Here is a 14,249-nt window from a genome sequence, read left to right on the forward strand (position 1 = left end):
AATAATGTGGATGATTGGTGTATACAGTATATGCATACAGTATGCATTTTTTCATCATGAATGGTTATGAAAACATTTATGAATCCTGTAAAAGTTTAAAGTAATATGGAGGTAAAACGTAGCCCTTTTAAACTACTAAGTGTGCCATACAGGCTGCACTACTCCTAGACATTGTGTGCTTAGTTCAGAAAAGCAAACAAAAAAAATTAACTGGAATTTAAACAGGCAGCACCACCCTGGCTACTGAGCTCATATGTTAAAATATTGAACTGGCACGGTTTTGATACAGTTTTAAAAGGTCAGATAAAACTTTATTTAAAATATAAAATAGACTTCGACTAGGTGGACAGACGTTCAAAATGGAAAACTGGATGCCCCAGTTTTGTTAGCAACAAGCTGCACATATGGTGTATTTTCTTTCTCAACAACTATTCATTGTATAAGTTTAACCAGTGATGGATAAAGTACACAGATGTTGTACTTAAAGGTAAATAAACCCTAGGAACCCCTAAAATAAGATGAAGGCCATTCACATGCCATCAGGCACATTGGGCAACAAATACTCCCCCACCCTTCGAGAGCCATTGTTTTAAGGGCAGTAACTTAAACGGCTGGATTGCCAGCTCACTGCCCGATGAGCAGTTGAGCATGAAGGACCTTGTTCAAGGGCTGAACATTGGCAGCTTAGTGGTGTCAGGGCTCGAACCTTCTTTAGCACTCCAGCACTTTAACCACCAAGTTACCCCTGCCCCAGGTAAAATAATACTCTAGTGAAAGTCAAAGCTTTTCATTAAATTTTTAATAGTACTTACCTTTACATTTACTTGCATATTCAAAGTAAAAATACTGTGATGTAATATGGGTCTAATGGCATGTTATTATTTATGTAATTAGACTCACTTAAGCTACTTATTTTAGGTGAGAATGCTCCAATGTCTCTGAAAGCACAGATCTGTTAGTATAAGGTCATTAAATGAGTCTGACACTGATGTCAATTAACGTTATTATGAGCAGTCAGCATAGAGGTAAAAAAAAAATCCATTAGGGAACTCTGAGTGGCTGCGAAACAACAGGATTAGAACAGGCAAACTTTCCTTTTAGGATTTAATTTAAACTGAAAAAATGTGTACATTGGTTATCAGGTGCTCTTCAGAAAAAAAGAAAAAATTCCTACTATTTTTTTTTAACCAAAGCGTTCAGTCTCCCTGTGTTGGGTATGTAAGAGATGTACTGTGACATTGGCAGTGTTGGGGGACATTACTTGTTAAAGTAACTAATTACATTACAAAATTACTGTCTTTAAAAAGTAATCAGTTAAATTAAAGCATTACTTTCTGATAAAAGTAAGTTGTTAGAGTACTTTTCTATTGCTGAAAATGACATCGGGGGCGGGGCTTATGAGATAACTTTCACACACACACTAATGGACTGGGAATCACTGCTGTCTGGCTCACAGATTACATAAATTGTCTGAAATTTTTTTTTTTAAATAACTAAGTACCTAAATGGCGGACCTAACGCGTTAGATTACTCGTTACACCAAAAAAGTATTCCAAGTACTTTAACTCGTTATTTTGTAACAGGTTACACCCAACACTGGACATTGGACTGTTTAATAGTTTAGCAGAGGTTATGACCACGGACAGTGGAGTTGTGAAAATAGCATCCTTATTTGGTTAAAGTAGAGCAGCCATTTGCCCACGCTAAATGTTTGAGCATGATTCACTCCATGCAAAACCAGTATAAAAGTATGCGCTAAAATGTATATGCTTATGCTGAAGTTTAAACACTGAATTTTACAATTAATGATCTCTATTTTCAGCCTGAGGTGCTTTCTAGCTATTAGGGTATAGTGCGCTTAGTAGCACTTTACTGCTCAAGAACTACATAGCTAACAAACTCGCCATGCAAAGGACATAATCATGGTAATGCTGGGTTTATTTTAAACATATACACAATTAAATATTTTGCTGATGTAAACTTACTTTAGATGTCCGATTAAAGAAAATAACCACTACCGGTACAAGAATACACGGCTTACCCCTGTATGTTTGCTCAGATTTGAGAGAGAATTCTTGCAGAAGAAATCATATGAGAATGAGGCAAGAAGAGAAAACGTTGGAAAATAAACAACTCTAATAACTGTTACACACAAAAAAAGAAAACTTTTTAATTAGGTCATGGTTGTTGAAGTGGCAAGATACAGCGAGTCATTTCTTCTGTCATTTTTCCAGACGCTGTAGGTATAGCTGGTTACAGTGAACTTGTAATTGAAGATACATTTTTTTTTACATATTAAGCTGTTTAGTTTTTTTTATGTCTTTTATTTGATTCTGTACAGCACTTTGGTCCAGTGTGGGTTTATAAAATGCTTTATAAATAAAGTTGGTATTGTATGGTATGGTACATTTAGTATTGCACATGCAAGCAACCAGTAAAAAAAATCAGCCAAAATAAAGTGCGTGCTATAGTTTGGTTCAATTTGGACAACCTTTTTTTTTGTTTGTTCCCACTCAAGTAGGAATAATCAACAAATAAAGTGAAAAAGTGAAAAAAAAACTTGAGCAAAGTACAGATATTTTAAAAAAGTAATTAAGTAAATTGCCAGATTACATTTACTTTAGTACTGTCCACTAGTTAATTTAACAAACAAATATGTCATTATTTAGATTCATGTATAAAGTAAAGTCAATAAAGTTGACAACCCAGTTGCAATGGCATTTCATGTCATAATAGACATGCACCTCGTTTTCTTCAACACAATATTTGTGCAAAAATAATAATACAATCAATGACAAATCTTGCAAATGTTTTTTTAAATAGCATTCTTAACATTTATTCAGTACATTTAAATATCAGTACATTTAAAAGATTGCACTAATTGCAACAGACAAAGTTGTTTCTTTTCTTGGATTTTGCTACCTTAATTTTTAAGTATAGAAGGGGATGGGCCTTTCTGTACATTCCTTATGTGTTTAGGTAATTACATCCAGTTTGCCAAATGTTTACAATTCATAATAAATGTCTTCCATTACTGTACCGACCAACCGAGGGACAAATCGAACCATGACCTTTTCTTGCCTTTACACCCCAATATGGGCCATAAGGTAATCTGAATGAATACAGATATGATGTGTATACACTGCTCTGCTGTCGTATGTCATGCTGTGAACTGCATTTTAAGTATTGCTGGCCCAAATTAATCTTTTTCCTTCATGTTTCATGTGAATATACTCATATATCAATTAAGTACTCTTATGTGGTGATAGCACATACAAAACACAGGCAGTGTCTGAAATAAGCCTGGTTGCAGTGCAATACACTTGTAAGACTGAAGGTCGGGGTCTTTATTATGGCTTTATATATTTTTTTTCTGAGAGTTTGTGGGCATTATGTAATCAAGGTACAGCATTTATTAAGGTTTTTGTAATACATTTATTAAACCTGAGATGTTTTCGGACGAATCGCTGATCCGGATTGCTTTAATAAAAGGGTCTGTGTTAAATGAGGCCATCTGACTGCACCCGCCTTCCACCCCCATGAGGTCTAGGTTTCATTTCAAGTATATCTCTGTTATAGCATTAAATTAAGGTTTTATTGTAGCAGTCACACTGACAATAGATGCAAACTGCAAATTTATCAGTAACCTTTTTAGATTTGGTTTTCAGCTTTTTTTTTTTTTTAAACGCATGGGTTTGGGCTTCTCACTTGATTATAAATAGTTTGAGACAGCAAACAGAATGTTAAAGGTGTCACTACATGTCATTGCCAAAAGAGATTGATATTGATTTGAATTAGCATTGCCTATCGGTTTCATTTAGCAGCTTAAAAATGCATTACATGGATCCATTTGACCAGTTTGTTATGAATAATGTGAGTTAGCAAAAATAGTCAGCAGATTACACTTTTCAGTTTGGTAGATCAGTCCATGCTACAGTTTGATAAGGAAAATTGATATTCCAGCTAATTTGGATATTTAAGCCAAAAAATGTGTTAAAAAAAAAAAAAAAAAGATTGATTGTGATTTATGAATGTTAAAGTTTGCCAGATATTTTTTTAAATTAAATTTTCCTTTACACAGCTACTGGCCAGCATTCATACTTGCAGAATTAAGCATTAATAGGAAATTATTTGCCAGCTCTTTTTTTTAGTTTAATACATTTATCTCTCTCTCTCTCTGTATTTCTGGAGCGTAAGCTGGTGCTTATGTCACTGCCAAATTAGAAACAAGCAGATAGATTATTTATTTTTATTCGTCATCGAATTAAAAAATATTAAATGCGTTTTTTTTATTGGACAACATACAGTATCTGGCATTGCACTAAAGTTATTTCTGTGTGTGGTGAGGGGGGCCATAGTATAGGTTTCTATGGGGTCAGAGGTTGGACTTCGGTTCGGAAGATCCCAGGTTCAAACTCCACGACCACCAAGTTGTCACTGTTGGACCCTTAAGCAAGCAATTAACCCTCAACTGCTCAGATGTATATTGAGATAAAAATGTAAGTCGCTCTGAATAAGGGTGTCTGCTAAATGCCTAAATGTATACACTCACTCAGCATGTCTGCTTAGAACCTTAACACAGTAAACATGAGTTTAATTAGTTTTAAGGTCACGACACTGATTCTCCTCACCTGTTTGGCAGCATTTATCAGACAAAATATTTTTCATTAAATGTAGATGGAAGTAATAACAAAATTAACACTGTTATTTTTAAGTTTTAAAATAGTAATGATTAAACAAGATAAAAAATTTTATTACATATTGAAGTCTGATGAACAATAGAGTTGTTTTAACCTAAAATGTCTGCGGTTTGATCATTTCTGTTAATCACATAATATAGACTGATTTGTAAATTTGTAAATGACAAATTTACTTTCTAATTCTTATTCCTAAAATTGGTTTTGCGCAGACATGTATGCAACTCCCCCACTGTGCATGCCCAGGCATTTAGTCACACTAACCGTACACCTTACCCTGCATGACTCGGGTTCTCTATGTCCTAGAACATTTTAATATCTGTATTGAGTTCAATTCTACAAAAAAAGAGTGCATCACTAGTCCAGCACACTTGATGATATGTGTATTGTTCGGGGGCTCCTGCATACACTCGGATTGCGAAGCTTAGAGTCACAAAATATAAAAAAACAGATTAAAAATATATACACGCATTTAACTGTGCAGTCAAACATAAAGTGACACTACTGTATGGGTGAAAACAACTGAAGAAGGAAAGCAGAAAGCAAAGGTAATAATAACAATAACAACCGCAGCATTATTGCTAGTACACCTATTAATAATAATAATAATAATATAATTATAATACTAATATCAATAATGAATGGAGAAAGAATAATTTTTTAAACAGAAGAAAAATAGAGAGAGAGAGAGAGAGAGAGATCCTGAACATAAAATGGGATTGTGCTGCATATACTGTATGATTGTGAGTCCTTCTCTCTCCCCCTCTCTCTCTCTCTCTCTGTCTATCTCTGTCTGTCTGTCTGTTTGTTTATCTCTCCTGTGCACAATTTTCTCTTAATCATGTTTATTAGCCTTTGAGTGTCTTAAAGATATAAAAAATGCTACATGATTAAACTCCATGCAAATATTTTAATGTCACTGTAAATGCTGACATGTATTTCCCTCTTTGGATAATATTGTCATTACCCTCACTGTGCACTTGCGTGCAGCTTTTGAGTGTGATTGATGTCTTCACGCATCTGTAAATGTTGTTTTTCAACCTGATTAAACAAATATTATTTCTCTTCACTTGGAGAGAACAACGTGGTGAGAACAAAACAGTGTATGTGAAAGAGTGCAGATGGGGCATATGTCCCATTTCTCCGGTGTCTATAGGTCAGTGGCTATCTGTTAAAGTGACGATATAAGGTTGTTGTCATATTGTTAACACCTCGGTAATAGTTTGTAATAGTCTGTAGTGTTGTTTTTATTTTTCTTCATGTCATTAGCAAATTTGGCCCAGTGTAATGGGGGTATAAGGTATCAGCAATTAAACCGAAATGTGAAGCTTGCATTGTCCATATAGTCATATACTGTAGAACTATAATAAAATGGATGTATACAGTCAAAAGAAGTAAACATTGTTCATACAAGTTTGCTGGTTTTATTCATGAGTAATGATGCACCTTGGATTTAATAGGTGTTGATTTGAGTTACAGTAAGCTCAGGCCTGTCTGATCATTCTGCCGGATATCTTTTCTTAAAAAGGTATTTCAGCCTGCAGCCTCTCCACTCGTTCAGTTTTTTATAATTATTTATTTATTTAGTTTATTGCACTATTCTCTTTAAACTCAACAGAAAATCCGAGATCAGCATTTTCTTAAAAAGCCCATCTGGCACCAACAACCATGACACAGTTAAAATTGCATGGATAAGACTTTTTTCTTTAACTCCTGACCCGTGTTTGCATGATTATATGCATTTTGCTGCTGTTACATGATTGACTGATTGGATAATTGCATAAACATGCAGATGGCAATGTAATGCAGAGGTGCATTTGTGGCTCGTAGCTCAGTCTGTAACATTTTTCTAATGAGGGAAGGTGAGTCAAAAATTATCTGCACTCTGGTTGTATTAAATACTTTAGTTGGCCACACTGTCTTAGATGTCTGCAAACAAAATTTGTCCCTATACTCTAGGAATGGTAAAAGTTTCATAAAGGGAATCAGTACTAATGACGAAATGTGGATTCATCACTACGGGCATGAGAGTAAATGTCAGAGTATGGAACGGAAACATCCTCAATCGTCGACCAAGAAAAAGATAAAAAGTCAACAATCAGCTGAAAAATTGATGCTTAAAGTTTTTTGGGGATTATCTGGGGCCAGTATTCAGACATTATCAGGAAAACTGCTTAACAATCAACAGTCCTCGTTACACCGTGATACTTATTTAAAGCTGAAGTCTAAACTTTGGATTAAACGCAGAGGACTTAGGGTATCCAAAAGCGATGTGATATTGCATGATCTTGCATAATACTTTTTACACTGTCGACACTTTGCAAACAGTTTTAAGGCGTTAAAGCATCCTCTCTATATTCCTGACCTTTCTCCATCTAACTTTCACCTGAAAGCAGCCCTCTAAGAACAAAGATTCACTTCTGCTGAAGAACTGAAGACAGAGGTGCATTCGTGACTCGCATCTCAGCCTAAAACATTTTTTAATAGGGGGATTATGAAAGCTTGTTGACATATAAACAAAATGTTTTAAAAAGCAAGTGTAAAATAGAAAAATATATTTGTATTTTTTAAAAAGTTCAATTAAAATAAATTCCACAGCCAGCAACCTAGTACAGTATGTTGGTCAACACATCAGCAGCCCAGTGCAACGCATTGGCAAACCTTCAGGGAATATAAATGACCCAGCAACACTGATGGATCTTAACTGATGAGAAACTAGAGTCATAGTCACAAACGTATTGACTGATAATGATGCCATGGTCACAGCTGGGGAGAGTGGGAGCAGTAGTTTCAGGATACAACAGTCAGCATTTAACAAACAGCAAAGGAACAGAGGAATCGTTGCCATTATACAGTTTCAGCTAAATTGTTCTTGTCCCCCTAAAGTAAAGGTGAGCAAGTACAAGTCTTGGTTAAAATGTAAATGTTTGCTTTAACATGTTTTCCTGATGTATTAAAGGTCAAAGATGTCATTAATATAAGTTCCATTCTAGATGTGCTTCCAGCGACGTTGTGTCTGGGTAGCAGAGAGCTGTACGGATCACATGAATAGATTGTCAGCTATAAATGGTGCCTTTTTGTTTAGACTAATGTAACATTTATTTATTTATTTTGAAATGGAATAAATGAGCTAAAAAAGAATGCAACTGTTTGGGGCAGATCTATTGATTGTATAAAAAAAGGTATAAGGTTTCAATACAAAATACAAAAATATAGTAAAACTGGTTCACTGGTGTTTATTGCTGATGTGGCTGGTGATAGAAGTAGCAAGAAGACTTTTAAAGTGCATAGATCTACACCAAGCTGAATTTTCGCAGATTCAGTTGAATGCTGCAGAACTGATAGGACGCCACTTTAAAGTACAGATGCATGATAACCAAAATGGACTGCAAAAGCAACATTACAACTTCTTAAGGCAAAAGTCTGTTAAGGCCATTATTCAAGGAAGAGTGATTTACCTGACCTCAATCTTAAGTATAAAATATTTATAATGTTTTTTCTTTTCAGATAAAGATTTTGTCCCTGTGAAAATGGCATCAATTTCTGAAATCATATCTAATACCTGATCCATGCATATATTAAAACTGTAAAGTTGGTGTGTCTGTACGTTTGAAGATATTTGTAAGAAAAATATTTGGGGGGGTGCAAGGTGAGTAATAGAACACATCAAAATGTTTTTTGAAATTTTTGTCTGTCTGTTTAAGCACGCTTCACATAAAAACTACAGGTGTATTTGGCCAAGTTTGAGGTACTGTAACATCTAGGCTTTGTTTCCTCGTAATAAGCCCACGGGAAGAGACGTTATGCTTATTTGAAATTTCAATGGAAAACGCCCTCATATCATAAAAAAAATCAACCTTAAAAAAATCATTAGTTCATCCTAAATTCAACAGATGGCGCTGTACATTTTTTAATACATTATACGTGTAAAATCTACTTAAATAATAATCTACTTATCTTATTTAATAGTAATCTACTAATCTACTTAATAAACGCGATCTCACACCTTTATTCCGCTTACTTTATAGAAACACATTTAAATTTTAGTTATACCACCTTAACAGATGGCGTTGTACATTTTTTAAAACGCGCTTACGAGTGTGCAGTTAAATTCCATGTGAACGAAGTCGTTGGCCATGCTAGTGTGATATAAATCTGCAGCTATCAATGTATCAATCCAACAAACATAATTATTCTTGATTGATTATATTAGAAATAATGCTGATGGTGAGGTTACTGGTGGTGTTGCTGGCCAAATACGTATGAACTGGTTTATGTAAGTTTATTAGACGTTCTTTATAAATTATCATGTTCTACAGTATAGCAGTGGTATAACTATTAGCTGGGACACAAACTGTATAAAATAATTTTTTCATCCATCACTGCAGGGGTTTCCAGAAATAAAAGATTTGAAGATAGAAGAAGCATATAGGTCTTGACCTGCATAAGTCAGTAATAGATACTAGGGATTATCAGTCAGTGAAATGAGCTGCAATAGTATTTAAAATGTCTGCAACATCTAAAAGGCTGCATTGTCTACTCATAGAGTTTGTGTAGTCAGTCACTCACACCACTAATGCTCTTCTAGCACTCGTTTATCAAAGATGGCTTCTCCTTAGGGCAAATAACCACATTAATCCTATCAACAAAATATATGTACTTCAGCTTTTCTATTTGCCTGAGTCTCAGTCTTAGCAATGCACTGCAGCATTGCCATCTAGCAGTGCATTGGGTGATGCCTTCAAGGGCTCACCTTCACTTCTGTTCCTTCTTGGCCCAAGTGGTGTTAACATTTCCTTGACTTTGCTCTAGCTGTCATGCTATTAATCATTGTGAAGTTAGCAGCTGCCCTCACACATAATAATGAGGCCCCAGTTGTGGAACGCATCTAATCATATTTTCTTTTGATTGTGCACTTTCTACCAGGCTTTTACTTTTGCTAGGATCGATCATAACAAGGTCTTGGGGAACAAGTAGGCCACATCACTAGGGATGTCCAGTGGAGTTCAATGTTAATTGGTTTGCTGTTCTCTAACTTTTATTTTCCACAATTTGTAAGTAAATGATGTAGTTTTGGCGGGCTAAGCTCTTTTGTTTTGTATATCTGAAAAGGGAAAATAAAATGTGTATGTGCAAACAATTATGTGTATTTGCATATATGCAAAGGTAAAAGTGGTTTTAAAATCTTACTGGTACTGCGACCACAAACTCCATTGCTTCATATCCTTCACATTCTCTCAGCTTCATGGTGCAACAACAACAACAAAAAAAGCTTAAATATTTTAATACTTGTATTGAATAAACACACACACACACACACACACACACACAGTTATGTGTAAAAGCGCCCACTCTTTAATGCTATATTTAATTTAAAATAATCATAAACATTTTCAGTGACTAGTGCACGTGCACTTGGATACTTTTAAAAATATTTTTTGGATTGACTTCTTCATTTCTTAAAGTAACGATGGACTGTTTTTTATCTTAACTACAGTAAGTGTTTGTTATAATATGGATTTGTACTGTAATTTCTATTCAAGGTCAAAAGTCCGGAATAGTTCGTGATAAGCAAATGATTTGCTTATAACTTACAAACAACATACATCTATGTTTAAGGCAGCCTGAGACAAAAGGCATTCAATCCCAGTGGAAAACAGTGCCATGGTACAATCAGATGCTTAAACCAGAACAACTCTAACTTTAAAGAAACGTACATACAGTAATAGTCAAAAAGATTCAAAATATCTTTCAAGTTGGCACTAAGGTCCAACTTTCAACATTAAAAAAGTTCATAGGCATTTTAGAAAAATTTTTATTGACTGATTTTAATGCCTAAGCAAAGTATTTTGTGTTATGACTGAATAAACCAACTAACTAACCAAACTGATCCTAAAGGATAACATAAACTGTAATAACAAACCTTGATTAACCTTGATAGTGACATTTACATTTACATTTAGGCATTTGGCAGACGCTCTTATCCAGAGCAACTTACATTTTTATCTCATTACACATCTGAGCAGTTGAGGGTTAAGGGCCTTGCTCAAGGGCCCAACAGTGGCAACTTGGTGGTTGTGGGGTTTGAACCTGGGATCTTCCGAACCGTAGTCCAATGCTTTAACCACTGAGCTACCCCTGGCCCACATGATGCCCTAAGGGACAGTTCGCATGTCACACCTAAAAAAGCATGGAAAACACCAGCCACGCTGCTTCTCCTTTTCTCTAAAATGCTTGTGAGATTTAATTTCAGTTGCCTACAGACACTCATTATTAGGCAAACACCCTGCCTCCTGCTGCAGCCAAATATTTTAGATTTTTATGCATCAGTCCAGAGCACACGCTGCCATTTTTCTGCACTCTGGTTTCTGTGTTTTTGTGCATAGTCGAGTTGCTCAGCCATGTTTCTACATTTGAGGCATGGTTTTGGCCCGCAGTTCTTCCATGGATGTCCATGGAAATATTTTAATTAATTAATTACTTTAATTAAAGAATGGAAGGTTGGAAGATATTATAGGGAAGATGTAGGGAAACACATGGAAATATGGAGTGGTTTTAACCTTTGAAGAAGTTCAGCATTGTACCATAAACACTAGAAAAAAAAAAGGATTATGAAAAATGGTGCCCAGTGAGACATTCCTCAAAATCTGCGTGGTGCTTCATAGACAGTCGACTTTATATCATCCTGTCGCTTAGCATAGCAGAATATGCTAAGGGGGGAAAAGGCCTTGCAAGATAAATGAGTTAGTGTCTTCTGAAGAACACAGAAAACTCAGCATACCACCAGGGAATAAAATCAAATCATGCTCACCTTGAACTTTTTGCTATACACCGTAATGTCTAAATTTAACCCACATGGAGCATGAGCCAAACCTGGTTTGATGTCAGAGATGCCATGTATTTGTATGATTTTGTTTGGTTTTGTCATTGTGGTTTTATGATCACTGAATTCATACTTTAACCTTGTTGATAGCAAATTGTTTTATGCATATTAGATCACCCTACATGCGTTGGAAAACAATAACATAAAAAAAAGAGGTTTTTGCTTTCATGTGGTTCTGAGCATTTATATGCCACAATCAGATGTGTTGCCGAATGGGTTTTCACATACAGTTAATTTCTCTTGACAATGTGGTGCAAACTAAAAAATTAGGAAGTACCAGATGGTCAGTCTTGCACCCGTAGACAGACTTGTCACCCCTAGAGATGAGACCAATCAGGGCAATGTTATTCTCATGTTCAGGAGCTTAACAGACTAATGACTCAAGGTGTAGCTGTTTTTGTACAGGAAGAGGAGTAGAGGAAAAAGAACACAGCCTTGTGGAGAGTAAATGGTTGAGATCTGTCTGCCCCCAGATTCACATGTTGCATCCTGTCCACCAGAAAGTCTGTGATTTACCAACAGATGGAGTTTGGCATGCTCATCTGGAAGGACATGTCCTGATGCCTGGCTGGCTGATGGGATCTAAAGTCCACGAAAAGGACCCTGACATAATTTCCTAGGATATTTAGGTAAAGAATAAAGTAGATGGCCATGTTTTCAGCTTTAATCTTAGACTTGTTGGCTCTGTTGGCAACCGAAGTACTCTGAGAAACCCACCAAGCACCGGGAGAACATGCAAACTCCATGTACACAGACTAAAGGAGGGAATCGCACCCAGATTCTGGAGGTGCAAGGCAACCGTGTTAACCGCTAAGCCACTGTGTCGCCAGAAGGCGCTTAAATGACATAATTACCACAGAGGTCAGGGTGACTGGTCTGTAGTCATTAAGTCCTGTGTTTCTTTCCTTTTTGGGAACAGGGATAATGTTAGAGGGTTTAATGCAGGATGGGACATGGCATGTCTGCAGAGATGTGTTTAAGATGTCGGTGAACACAGGACGGAGCTGCACAGCACAGTGTGTTTCATCTTCTTTTTCCTGCCTGTAGCTGAGATTAGCTGTGAACCAAGGTATGTTACTGTATTGTTGTAACTCACCCTGGTGTGTGGTGGTATATAGCAGTCCTCATAGAAACTGACGTAGGATGTCACAGGCTTTAGGTATGAATGACAATTAGCTTAATCTGCATTTCTTTGGACTATGGGAGGAAGCCCACCAAGCACGAGAAGAACATGCAAACTCTATGCACACAGACCCGAATGTGGGAATTGAACCCAGACCCTGGAGGTGCGAGGCGACAGTGCTAACCATTAGGCCACCATGCAGCCTGTGGTGCAACAGTGATACCGTCTGTAGTGTATATATTTTCTTCTCTGGTCACAGATTTAATGAACTTCTGTATTTATAGTAGGTATGCCATTTCGTAAACTTCCATTGTTAATGTAGCCAAGGACTATACTGCTTGTGTTTTTTTTGCAGTTGAATGCAAACACAGACCAGCATGTAGGATGTGAACTCATGCAGGGAAAAGAAGGGTTTTCAGTTAAAGGATAAAGATTCCTGTAAAGGAGAACGGTCATTTTCAGTCACACATCAGCCATTGTTTGTGTAAATCCACAAATCGTCCTTTCTGGGAGTTGTCTGATGTCATCATCCATCCTTTAAATTATTATTATTATTATTATTATATATTTTTTTTAAGTTTAAAGCTTTCTAGCTGCAACACAGATTTCTAGGACTGTCACACAGCCATGTTTCACACAAAATGGATCATAAAAAGAAGTTTTATTTATTTATTTATTTATTATTTTATATATTTTTTCCCACAAGCAGTAAAAATGTATCTAGTTTATTGCATAATGAATGCACATTGGAGAGAACTTCGACTAGTAATAGAGTACAAAGACCTCACCTTGTGAATTGCACAAGAGCTGAGGAGTCATGTGCCTCACTATATGGCATATTTTCTCAGAGTGTCCACTAAAACCATGGATTGAACAAGAAAAGAGAACTTGTGTCCTTGATGTCCTTTTCTGCTATATGTTAACTTCAGCAAAACACTACATTTGCAACAAATTATAAACTCAGACACATCACAGCTGTGTGCGACACCTTGGTTATATCCAGTTGGAAGTACAGATTGCAAACAGGGTCACATATATTAATCACCAAACAATATACAAACAATATTTATCGTTAATACATGCGGCATCGGCAGAAATATGCAGAAATATGATTATAGTGTTGGAAATTGATAAAATTGGTAATATATTTTGGTCGGCAGAAGCAGATGACCTGCATTTACATTATTTCCTATTTGAAAATGTGTTTCACAATACAAAATTTTACCCTTAGAACTCGGAACGGATTAAATTTGTATGCCGAGGTATCGCTGTATTAGCCATTTACCTCTGTTACATCACATTTATGAGCGAACATGCTATTTATTTTGTGATAAAATGTAGTAACATAAGAAAAGGTTAACATTAATCACGATTTGAGTGGTATAAACAAATATAACAACAAATATTAAAAAAGGTTTTTTAAATCATTGATGATGTTTATTTCTTTTAAGTTCATTTAAAAATGAGCATCATGTTCATGAGTTCATGTCAGTCTAAGCAAAACGAACCGGACTGAACGGATCCAGTGTCTATACCAGTCAGCACA

General features: G+C 35.9%; 1 protein-coding gene across 1 annotated transcript in view; it reads left to right on the forward strand.

The window, feature by feature from the left end:
* The window catches only part of eys (eyes shut homolog), a 330,983-nt gene that overhangs the window by 13,686 nt on the left and 303,048 nt on the right, over positions 1-14,249 (forward strand).

The sequence above is a fragment of the Clarias gariepinus genome, chromosome 20, assembly GCF_024256425.1.
Source record: "Clarias gariepinus isolate MV-2021 ecotype Netherlands chromosome 20, CGAR_prim_01v2, whole genome shotgun sequence".
NCBI classification, from domain to species: domain Eukaryota; kingdom Metazoa; phylum Chordata; class Actinopteri; order Siluriformes; family Clariidae; genus Clarias; species Clarias gariepinus.